The sequence below is a fragment of the Gossypium hirsutum genome, chromosome A06 (assembly GCF_007990345.1).
Source record: "Gossypium hirsutum isolate 1008001.06 chromosome A06, Gossypium_hirsutum_v2.1, whole genome shotgun sequence".
NCBI classification, from domain to species: domain Eukaryota; kingdom Viridiplantae; phylum Streptophyta; class Magnoliopsida; order Malvales; family Malvaceae; genus Gossypium; species Gossypium hirsutum.
In genome coordinates, this window is record NC_053429.1 from 25004938 (window position 1) to 25018850 (window position 13913).

Consider the following 13913-nt stretch of genomic DNA (forward strand, 5'->3'; position numbering starts at 1 on the left):
TCTCAAAAAAAGCAAACGAAACATAAAAAAGAAAAAAAATCTCACCTTTCCCGTGTTTGGATCGCCGTGGATGGCCGAGGAGACCATCTCCGATGATAGATGGTGTAAAAATGGGTCTGGAGTCAAAGAAGCCCAAAAAAATGGCAAATTTTTTATTACCGGTCACCGTGAACTGTGACACCGTCGATGGCGGCAGGCGGCAGGCGGCAGCCATAGTGGACCAACGACCAAAGCTAGGTCGGCCATGGGGGTTGAGGGAGAGAGTTGAGAGCTCTTTCTTTTGTTTTTTTGAAGAAAAGGTGAGAAAATGAAGTTAATTTTTTTTATTTAAATAGATGAAGCAAAATAATGTTGTTATGCTTTAACCATTTAAGGGCCAAAATGACGTCGTTTAAGGCTGACCCGTGTGACCTGACCCGCTTGAGCCAGGATCCCCGTGCTTTCTTTTTAAATGGGATATTTATGCAATGAGTCCCTCCGCTTTTTCACCCTTTTTCAATTAAATCCTATTAATTTCTTTTGGTTTTGTAATTTTCCCCATAACTTTCGTGTTTATTTCATTTTGGTCTACATCAAATTCGCGCGTTTCGCAAGGCAGGAAATGTTGCCCATTTGATCCCTCCTTGTATGTGCGCGTTACAATTTAACCCTTCCCTTTTATTTTATTTCTGATTTGCCCCTAAATCTCTGTTTTAAAATTCAAATTAGTCCCATTTTGTTACTTTTACTATTTTATTAATTAATTTAGTGTTATTATTACTCTAATTATATTTTCTTTTTATGCTTATTATTATTATATTATTATATCATTAATTTTATATCACAATTACTACTATTATTATTGTATTTCCTTTCTGTATTTATTTATCAACTATTTTTAAATACCTTTATTTCATTTTATCATTTTATTACTTATTTATTTATATCTTTCTCTAGAGATTTAAAACTTTAGACTTTTATTATATTATTAATATCATCATCATTATTATTGATATTATGATTTTTTAATTTACATTACACTATATTTATTTATTTATTTATTTCTTCAACCTTTTTTAATAATTTAAGTTCCTTTATTTATATTCTTTTATGTACTTTTATATTTTACCATTATTATTATTATTATTATTATTATTATTATTATCATCATCATTTATCTATATATTTGATTTCAAATTGTATCCATAATTTCATTTCTACTTTAACTTGTTTCTTTGTTTTTGATCTTTTACAAATTATTTTCCTTTATATTTATTCGTGTATTTCTTTCTTTGTCTTTATTATTCAATTGACATGGTTCCTTATGTGTATGTGTTGATGCTATTATCATTGTCATTATTTATTTTATTTGATGATGTTCGCTAATGTTAAAATAGTGTACATTATACGATTCTCATACGTTGTTTTATTAACATAATCATTATCGTTCTTCGCTAATATGACACTTCATTCGTGAACCATTTTAAATATTATACATTTTTATCCAAACTTGTAAAAAATTAAAATTTTGAAAACTTACAATATTTCGCATTTAGGAAATTCGAGAAAACGTACCCTAACTTATGGGGTCTTAATTTTCTCGTTAAACCTAAATAGCCGAATATCCTTTCAAATTTTAAAATACATGAATTTTAAATAAAATAAAGGCAATGTTTTGCGTTTAGAAACTCGAGAAGGTCGTACCCTAACTTACGCGGTTTTGATTTTCCTTGTAACACCCCTTACTTGTATCCAAGGCTGGAACAGGGTACGAGGCATTACCAGAGTTAACCATACACATAGCGAAAACCGGGCCATAAAATTTCATTTAATTCAAAACTTTTCGAACACATGCATAGACTCATATTTAAAGACATATAACGTGGCATAAATGAGCACTTACACATCCAAAATCATGCAATAACATGTCGTTCACTTTAAACATATTTGCTTACCATCCTGTATATAATATACATTCTTACACTAACTAGAACTAGACATGCTAAATCTTATTCTCATTTTATACCATCATAATGTACTTACCAATTTGTCCATTAAACATCCATATTCAAGGCAACTTTACTCATTTCCATTTAATTCATGATCCACTGGCCTGCATTTAACTTACCTAATGTATTACGAATCATGCATAACAAACAAAGCTAACTATATCATCACATCAAAACATAGGACATGGCATGATTAATTAAACTTACAAACCATAATGGATAAGGACCACATCTCATGATCACATACGATGACTCAATGTAGACCGATACGTATGGTCAAAGTCATAATAATAATACATATCACAAACCAACTTCCTATACATGCCACTCACTTGATATTTCTAATATTTGAATTAATTCTCCCAAAAATGATAGCTTGATAGTGTGATTTTGCCTCCGACGATCTCCAACCCCAAGCCGACCAGCCAAAACTGAAGAAGTAGAGAGGAGGGGTAAGCTTTACGCTTAGTAAGTCCATATAAAGTTAATAAGCAATTACCCACATGTTTTTTTTAGGTAAAACATCATAATCGTACAATTTACTCTTGTTCAGGTTAAGCTATTTTACCGAGTTACAGTTACTAATTCATTTATATCTAGAGCTACGAGACTCCAAATTAAGTTTCATTAATTTTCATTGAAACTAGACTCATATACCTTTCCCCCATAAAATTTCCAGAATTTTTGGTTTATCCAATTAGTAAATTTTATTCATACTGTCCAATAGTTCTGACCTCTCTTCACTAAAAATTATTTTTCTCATAGTACAGAATTCAGATAATGCTCTCACCTATCTTTCTAGAGAATAGACTCATTAAAGATTTTAATAATATAAATTACAACCCATAATTAGTTTTATACAATTTTTAATTATTTTCTAAAATCGGAATAGGGGATCACGAAGTCATTCAGACTCTGTCTCATAAATATTTAAATATCTCATAATATAAATTTTGATTGTATATACCGTTTCTTCTATGTGAAACTAGACTCATTGGGATTTAACATCATATTTTATTCAGCTCCTGATTAAATTTCCACAATTTATAGTGAATTTCCAAATTTGCACCACTGTAGTAACCTAAAACTGCCAAGGTTAAATTTACTCATTCATTACTATTATTCACCAAATCCATACAATATCATTTCATTCATAATGGTAAGAACACATAATTATGATTCATAAGCATAAATCCATAATCTCAATGTCATCAAGTATCAAGGACTTATTCCAAATCATGTCATTTTCATAATATTCACCAAATACTATATACATTATAGATCATCACATGTCAAGGCATCACACATAAGTTTAGTGTACATACCTGTACAACTTGTAACATAACTCAAAGACATACTCACCAATGGCTTATCTCATTGGGATCATCAACGAATACTTCGCCAGATTACCCGTTGAACACTCGGAATATAATCGAATACACAGAATGCATGCACATAAGTGCCATGCCCATAGCTAGACAAACTTAATAGCCTGCGGAATATATGTGTAGCCAAGCTACCATGTAACCCACATATAAGTGAACTCGGACTCGACTCAACGAGTTCGGATGCCTAGTTACATCTCACGAACACAGACTCAACTCAATGAGTTCGGAACTGAAATATCCTAGTGACATGTCACTTGTATCCTCATCTATTCCTAAGGTTCAAACGGGATTTTCCTCAATCACACATCTCTGCTGTCTTCCATGGAATGTTGGAACCGATACTTGGTAGCATTTCATATTTATCAAGTAATTCACATAATTTTGCATATTACTCAACAATAACCACAAAGCATAATATTTCATAATAATAATCATCATATCATATAAATAACATTAAATTACTTAAAATGACAGTTATGTTACCAACATTTACACATGAACTTACATCTCATTTAATATCAAGGAAATAACATTAAATTACACATTGCATTATTAAAAATCATATGAACTTACCTCGTATGCGAAAATGACCATTTTTACCATTTTGTCCACAACCTGCTATTTTCCGATTTTAGCCCGAATTTTGATTTTTCCTTGCTCTATCATTTCAAATATAGCCTAATTAGGACTCACATTATTCAAATTACCCCAAAATCATATTTTGGAAAAATTACAATTTTGCCCTTAAACTTTGTCAAAATTACATTTTTTCCCCTAGACTCGTAAATTAAACTTCATCCTATTTCCTTATGTTTTATGACATGCTGATAATTTTTTCCTTCTATAGAAACATCAAATTCACACTCTAACATGTACTTATGAACATTAGGTATTTTTACCGATTATGTCGTTTTATTCGTTTTCACGTAAAATCGCTTAGTAAAAGTTGTTTAACACAATTTAAAGCTTCATATTCTACCATAAAACATCAAAATAAACACATTTCACCTATGGGTATTTTTCCAAATATAAACCCTAGGTTAAATTATTGCTAGAATAAGCTTAACCAAGTTACCGAGATTTCAAAAATGTAAAGAACTTTAAAACGGGGCTAGGGAGCACTTACAATCGAGCTTGGGGGTTTGAACAAACCTTAACCATGGCTGATGCTGGTTGAAACGGTTGAATGAAGAAGATGATAGCTAATTTGGCTTATTTCCCTTTTTAATTCTTTTAATTATTAGTTTACCAAAATACCCCTAACTTAAAAAATATTTTATTACACCCATTTCATATCTATTTTTATCCAGAAATTAACCAATGGTATAATTTCCATTTAAGGACCCTCAATTTAAAATTTCATAACAATTGGACACCTCTAGTATGTAGAACTCAACTTTTGCACTTTTTACGATTTAGTCCTTTTGACTAAATTAAGTGCCCGAACGTCAAAATTTTCAAATGAAATTTTTACGAAATTATTCCGTGAAATCGCAGACCATAAAAATATAATAAAAAATAAATTTTGCATCGTCAGATTTGTGGTCCTGAAACTACTGTTCCGACTAGGCCCAAAATCAGGGTGTTATAACTCTCCCCCTCTTTAGGGATTTTTGTCCTCGAAAATCTTACCGGAAAAGTGGTCTTCACTTAGATTCCTCAATTTCATACACGATACCAAAGTACCTTCGCTCAGGCAATGCCTCCAATACATCTCTTTAATTTCTCATATGAGCTGAAAGCTTACGGACTCAACTCCCAATTGTTCTTAAATTTTCAAAGGCTTCTCAATTTCCCATGATATCATGACATAAAACCCGGATCTCAATTTGGTTTATGGAGACTAGAATTCCAAGAAATCCAACAATCAAAGGGACTTGCACTTTTCCAAAATAATTATACATATTTTTATCATCGATAAATCACAATCCAATAACATCTGAATCAAATTACAGTACACGTCATTACTCTTTGAATGAATAGGCAAATTTTCGCTATGAGCTTCGTACAATTCTTTCTGTATAAGCCTCGGAATAATAATACCATGAATCAGATCCAATATAAAATTCAACATCAGAAGTCGATCCTCACTGTACTCTTTTAGTTTACTACTCATTATTACATTTTCCTCTTTCCGCTACGGAAATAATTCTGATATAGCCTCGAAAATAATCCTTCTCATTCTCATCCTAATATCAATACTGACAGAGATAATTCTGGTAGATCCTGATGCTCGGCTTTAACCCGATCAACAACTCAAATTTTCTGTGACATCAAATGCTCCAAATTATCACATTACCTTATTTTCTTGAAACACATCACCATTCATACAACAATGCATTACTGAAAATTAGGAAATCTTTACTCAATGTAGACTAGTCCAGTTCAGACGCTTTGGTTAGCAATATTCTCATCTGTCCAAACCTTGCTAACATGTAATAAACTTTTCAACTTTCGCAAGATGAAAACTTTATCATTCTTAGTAGCTTCAACTCATATCAAAATTTTCTAAGAGATATACACTTATCGTTCAGACTATTTGCCTTTTACCCGTAAAGAAATGAAATTCTATTATCAGACTTGGGAAAAATGATCCTGACATAATTGTCATATGAAATCTTTCAAATAAATAATTCACACAGATTAAACACTCGAGCCGATCTAAACACTGTTGAATGACATTTCAAGTAATCTTTTCTTCTAGTTACTAAACAATTCATCATGCAGTCCTTTACTATTCATTCCTTACGCTAATCAAAACCATCTTAATTGCATTAGCTCAAGTAACCAAAATATCTCAATTGAAGTCATTAATTATAATTGACTTACTTAAGAGAAGTAATCCATCATACCGATTGAAACTTGCGCTTTTATCACTTATGCCTTTACTGTTGTCAAATCCTTACACGAAAATTTGAGAAATTCCAATACTAAAATCACCACATTACCAAGATCAAATCGGAAGTATAGTCATGCTTATCTTGATTATCACGAGCTGAAGAACGCACTTCGAAGATAAGTCATAATTGACAAATTATGGAATAAAGATAACAAGAAAACCGAATAAAAAATCCAAAATACGATACTATGCCGAAAAATTGAAACCAAACTCAGGAAAATATGGAAGATCTCGAAAATTCCTCAGAGAAAAGAAGTCCAGAAGAAAACATCATTTAATCCCACTGGAATCAAATATAACAAGAACAATGTATCTTCCCATACATATATATCAAATGGAGCATCAAGTAGAAGAAACAGTATCATAATATCATACATATCCTCTCATCAATTCTTATCAGACGAAATGTAATAAAATGCCCGAGGAAATACAGCAATACAAATTATAAACCAGTCAGACTACCAATGCTTCTATCTAACACCAGAATTAGAAAATATTCCCATATAACAAGAATTTCTTCAAAAGATCAACAGCTAAAGAAATTTTTCTGAGAACGGATAAATACATAGAATATCTCAGAAGAAACTGTTAAATCTGTTCAGCCGTAACTGTCACACTTAGATATTACACATTTCAAATACCATTTCCCACAACTAGTTCTGCCATCACAAATTTCATGTTAGACCTTTCACTAAAGAAGACCAGTTCTGAATAAATTTTGATTTACACTTTTCTCGACCTTGTACCCGAGTAATTCAATTTACCAAAGTAAATTTATTCTCTAACTGGGACAGTGCATGGCTCCAATAATCTTTATGTCAACCTGATACTTTTCTAGCTCTAAATTTACTTATCAACTCATGCTTAATCTCTAATCATACTTATAATTATTCTATCATTGAACTCTTTGGTTTTTCGACCGAAAACTTATTCAGTACAAATCTCATGAAATTCCATTATAAGCACCACTTCGATAAGGGGGAGGGGTTGTAGGGCCTCTGACTCGACTTTCTTATACATATACATATGACACAACTTTCATCATCATAACAACATCGTCAAAATCATGTCATTCATTTCAGGCAACGCAACATTCATGTTGGTTTACACCAATTTTCCAATTATCCCATTTAGACAAGTATACTTATGCATGCATCTTATGTTTTCTGGATAGCTTTACTTATCCATTCATTTAATCAAATAAGTCATGCTCATGACATCACATAAGAGCCAAAAAACATGAATATTTGCATCACAATTGTAACTTCCACTTTGTGTATCATCATATACATATAATTACAATCATATAATTCAGTCCAAACAATTTAACATAGATAAGTTCATTTCGTTATAATTCTTTATCTCATAAAAATATCATTAACACTTATCAACATTCAATATCCAATCAAGACAATGACATTTTCATTCGTATCATGATATTATGAACCCTTTCTCATACCTCTACGAATTTCTATTTATCCCATTCAACTTGTCAAGTAAGCCAAGTGCACTACATCATATGAGCATTAAGCAAATATAGATATTTATCACAACATAAACTTTCATATTACGTGTTATCACATATATATCATAAACTTTTATTCATACTTTTCTGAACCAAGACTTATCATAATCATAATTTTACTCAAATACCTTCAATCACCTTGAACATGGTTAGTGTAGCTCAGTTGGAGAGTAACTTTGTCTAAATAAGACGGTGCTCTTACACGTTGGGAGACATCACACTATCACGGATCTGTGGCATGTATAACTAGACTTTTACACATGCTAGGTTAGTCTGAGAACTGACTAAACCATAGCTCTGATACCACCAAATGTAACACTTCTTACCCGTATCCAAGGCCGGAACAGGGTACGAGGCATTACCAGAGTTAACCATACACATAGACAAAAACCGAACCATAAAATTTCATTTAATTCAAAACTTTTTGAACACATGCATAGTCTCATATTTAAAGACATATAACGTGGCATAAATGAGCACTTACACATCCATAATCATGCAATAACATGTCACTTACTTTAAACATATTTTCTTACCATCCTGTATATAATATACATTCTTACACTAACTAGAACTAGACATGTTAAATCTTATTCTCATTTTATACCATCATAATGTAGTTACCAATTTGTCCATTAAACATCCATATTCAAGGCAACATTACTCATTTACATTTAATTCATGATCCACTAGCCTGCATTTAACTTACCTGATGTATTACCAATCATGCATAACAAACAAAGCTAACTATATCATCATATCAAAACATAGGACATGGCATGATTAATTAAACTTACAAACCATAATGGATAAGGACCACATCTCATGATCACATACGACGACTCAATGCAGACTGATACGTATGGTCAAATTCATAATAATAATACATATCACAAACCAACTTCCTATACATGCCACTCACTTGATATTTCTAATATTTGAATTAATTCTCCCAAAATGATAGCTTGATAGTGTGATTTTGCCTCCGACGATCTCCAACCCCGAGCCGACCAGCCAAAACTGAAGAAATAGAGAGGAGGGGTAAGCTTTACTCTTAGTAAGTCCATATGAAGTTAATAAGCAATTACCCACATGTTTTTTTTAGGTAAAACATCATAATCGTACAATTTACTCTTGTTCAGGTTAAGCTATTTTACCGAGTTACAGTTACTAATTCATTTATATCTGGAGCTATGAGACTCCAAATTAAGTTTTGTTAATTTTTCTTGAAACTAGACTCATATACCTTTCTCCCATAAAATTTCCAGAATTTTTGGTTTAGCCAAATAGTAAATTTTATTCATTAAACTTTCCCCTGTTTTGCTGTCCAATAGATCTGACCTCTCTTCACTAAAAATTACTTTTCTCATATTACAAAATTCGGATAATGCTCTCATCTATCTTTCTAGAGAACAGACTCATTAAGGATTTTAATAATTTAAATTACAACCCATAATTAGTTTTATACAATTATTAATGATTTTCTAAAATCGGAATAGGGGATCACGAAGTCATTCAGACTCTGTCTCACAAGAATTTAAATATCTCATGATATAAATTTTGATTGCATATACCGTTTCTTCTATGTGAAACTAGACTCATTGGGATTTAACATCATATTTTATTCAACTCCTAATTAAATTTCCACGATTTATAGTGAATTTCCAAATTTGCACCACTGCAGTAACCTAAAACTTCCAAGGTTAAATTTACTTATTCATTACTATTATTCACCAAATCCATACAATATCATTTCATTCATAATTGTAAGAACACATAATTATGCTTCATAAGCATAAATCCATAATCTCAATGTCATCAAGTATCAAGGACTTATTCCAAATCATGTCATTTTCATAATATTCACCAAATACTATATGCATTATAGATCATCACATGTCAAGGCATCACACATAAGTTTAGTGTACATACCTGTACAACTTGTAATATAACTCAAAGACATACTCACCAATAGCTTATCTCATTGGGATCATCAACGAATACTTCACCAAATTACCCGTTGAACACTCGGAATATAATCGAATACATGGAGTGCATGCACATAAGTGCCATGCCCACAACTAAACAAACTCAATAGCTTGCGGAATATATGTTAGCCAAGCTACCATGTAACCCATCCATAAGTGAACTCAGACTCAACTCAATGAGCTCGGGCGTTCGCATCCATAAGTGAACTCAGACTCAACTCAACGAGTTCGGATGCCTAGTTACATCTCACAAACTCAGACTCAACTCAACAGGTTCGGAACTCAAATATCCTAGTGACATGTCACTTGTATCTTAATCTATTCCTAAGGTTCAAACGGGATTTTCCTCAATCACACATCTTTGCTGTCTTCCACGGAATGTTGGAACTGATTCTTGGTAGCATTTCATATTTATCAAGTAATTCACATAATTTTTCATATTACTCAACAATAACCACAAAGCATAATATTTCATAATAATAATCATCATATCATATAAATAACATTAAATTACTTAAAATGACAATTATGTTACCAACATTTACCCATGAACTTACATCTCATTTAATATCAAGGCAATAACATTAAATTGCACATTGCATTATTAAAAATCATATGAACTCACCTCGTATGCGAAAATGACCATTTTTACCATTTTGTCCACAACTTGATATTTTTCGATTTTTGCCCGAATTTTGTTTTTTCCTTGCTCTATCATTTCAAATATAGCCTAATTAGGACTCACATTATTCAAATTAACCCAAAATCATATTTTGGAAAAATTATAATTTTGCCCCTAAACTTTGTCAAAATTACATTTTTGCAGCTAGACTCCTAAATTAAACTTCATCCTATATCCTTATGTTTTATGACATACTGATCATTTTTTTCCTTCTATAGAAACATCAAATTCACACTCCAACATGTACTTATGAGCATTAGGTATTTTTACCGATTATGTCGTTTTACTCGTTTTCACGTAAAATCGCTTAGTAAAAGTTGTTTAACACAATATAAAGCTTCATATTCTATCGTAAAACATCAAAACCAACACATTTCACCTATGGGTATTTTTCCAAATATAAACCCTAGGTTAAATTATTGCTAGAATAAGCTTAACCAAGTTACTGGATTTCAAAAATGTAAAGAACTTTAAAAATGGGGCTAGAGAGCACTTACAATCGAGCTTGGGAGTTTGAACAAACCTTATCCATGGCTGCTGCTGGTAGAAATGGTTGAATGAAGAAGATGATAGCTAATTTGGCTTATTTCCCTTTTTAATTCTTTTAATTATTAGTTTATCAAAATACCCCTAACTTATAAATATTTTATTACACCCATTTCATGTCTATTTTTGTCTAGCAATTAACCAATGGTATAATTACCATTTAAGGACCCTCAATTTAAAATTTCATAACAATTGGACACCTCTAGTATATAGAACTCAACTTTTTTACTTATTATGATTTAGTCCTTTTGACTAAATTAAGTGCCCGAACATCAAAATTTTCAAACGAAATTTTTACGAAATTATTCTGTGAAATCGTAGACCATAAAAATATAATAAAAATAAAATTTTTATCATTGGATTTGTGGTCTCGAAACCACTATTCCAACTAGGCCCAAAATCAGGGTGTTAAATTCCTCATTGGATCTAAACAACCAAATATCCTTTTAACAATCAAAGTACGATTTTTAAAATAAAACAATAAAAAGCAAGCTCATTTTCGAGGGTTCAAATGTCGTGTCCTAACTTACAGGATGTGGCATTTTTTAACTTGGGACGAGAGGGCCTTTAATGCTCGTTTTAATTTGTTCAAACATTTTTAAACCAACATTAATAAAAGAAGGATCTTATTTTAAATTTCTTTCGAGTTTTTGACTTTCGACGTTAAGACATCAATTAATCAACTAGGTACCAATTTTGGGCGTATCGAGGGTGCTAATCCTTCCTCGTGCGTAATCGATTCCCGAACCCTTTTTTTTTGGATTTTGTAGACAAAAATCATTGTTCTAATAAATTTAAACTTTTATTAAAATGATTGAATTATGAGGTGATCCGATCACACCTAAATAAAAAAGGATTAGTGGCGACTCCCATGTTCATTTTCGTTTTGAAAATCAAAGTCGACCCCATTTTCAAAAAAAATGGTTTCGACAGCTTGGCGACTCCGCTGGGGACTTAAAAAAGAGAGTCAAGCCACGAGTTGATTATTTTTTTGTCTTTTTGTTGAAAATCGAAAACTTGGTTTAAATGTACGATCCTTTCGTTGCATTTCATCCGTCTTTGTTAGGATCTTCATTATTGTGGCTTAAAATTGCTGTGTGGTTTGAGTTTTGGTATCTTTTTGCACACTGCATCGCATGATCGGTTGATCTTACCCTTTTAAGGAGTGAGAAACTATTCCTTCGTGAGGTTTTCACCTCCGCATAGGATAGTGGATCGCTTTTGGGATACATCCGTAACTATGTCTTTGTGAGATTTTCATCTCCGTGCGGCAATAGGAAAATATATTCCCCTGAACTGAACTTGGTCCATATGAGATTATAATAGGTGAGGATCGAGGAATCTGTCAGTTTGGGTACCTTTACTTTAGAATCGAACCGCATATAGTGAGCCGTAGGAGCCCGCCTTAGGTAAGGCTGCACCAAACCCTAGTGGTCACCCAGATAGGTGCTTTGTCTATCATTTATGTTTTTTGTACTGACGTGTTTCTTTTGTTTTGGTTATGATTGCATTGTATTTTCATCATAGAAAAGAGGTGTTGTTTCATGTTCAGTAGCTAAATAGAGAGCTTGTCGTGGAAAATAGATTTCTTGATAAAGTGGAAGACAATACAGTCGTCCGAATATGATCCGAAGAAACACAAGAGAAAGGTGATAGTCTGACGGAGGAGTACACGACTTTGCTTCGTTGCCCAAAAATTCAACTGACAAAGATTATTCAAGAGTTGTCAACATCCCGACTTCTTTTTAATGAATCTAACGAGCCTCACCGGGATGAGTGAGCAATGGGTCGTAGCCCGGGTCAAGCAAAAAGGAGCTAATAGAGGCATCCATTGGAAAATTCGTGGGATTTGATCTTAACATCTGGATATGAAGAAAAGGATTGATGTCTTCGCCTAGAGTATGAGGGCAATGTCGTATATGTATCTGTTCTATGTAAAGAAATTTATTTTCTAGAAAAGTTGTTATAATAGAATTGAATCAAGATCAACGCCTCTTTTTTTCATTAATTTCATACATCAGCATTGCATTGCATCATATGCAATAAAACTCACAAAAGACCCTAAAATCATGGCAGTTACCCTCAAACATCGTTACGGTACAAAAGGAAAGACTAAAGCAATGGATCAAAGGTTGTAGAGATTAGAGCAAATGCAAATATAGATGCAAGAGCAGTTGGCCAAAATTCGATAAGATATGAGGGATTAGATGCTAGAATTCCAAAGAAATATGATGAGCCAGTTAACCCAGTTGCTGGCTGGAAGAATAGAAAAAGGATAGAGCCCTATGGTCAATGCCGGGGACAATAACAAGGACCCTGCTTATCCTCCAGGCTTTACCCCAACAAACACCTAAGCACAACCAAACATGCATCCACAAAGGGTGTCCGTTAACATTAGACCCCAATACCAGACCGGTACCTCAACACCGGTGAACTTCCTAACAGGTTCTGGTTCTAACCCGGGGGTAATCTTACCAATCCTGTTGTCCTTGATCTGGATGATATAGCAAAAATGGAAAAGGCAAGAGTGGAAATCCCAAAGCAATTTGAAGATTGTTGCAAACAGAAAAGGTGAAAGTGGAGCCCCCAAATCAATACTTTAAAGGCCTCGAGGAACAGGGAAAATGAGGTGAATAATATGAGTATGTATAACAAGGACTATGCAAAGCTGATTACCGTAAGCCAACCAATGATGGCAACTACTAGACATCAGATCCTCCCAAGACAAGAACCCAATCCAATACCGAACTCAAAAAAATTCTGGTTCACGCCCATACCGATCATGTATAGGGAGTTGTACCAAAGTTTGTTTGATGCACATATAGTATCCCCTTTCTACCTAAAACCTATGCAACCCCTATACCCCAAATGGTATGACACGAATGCCCAATGCAAGT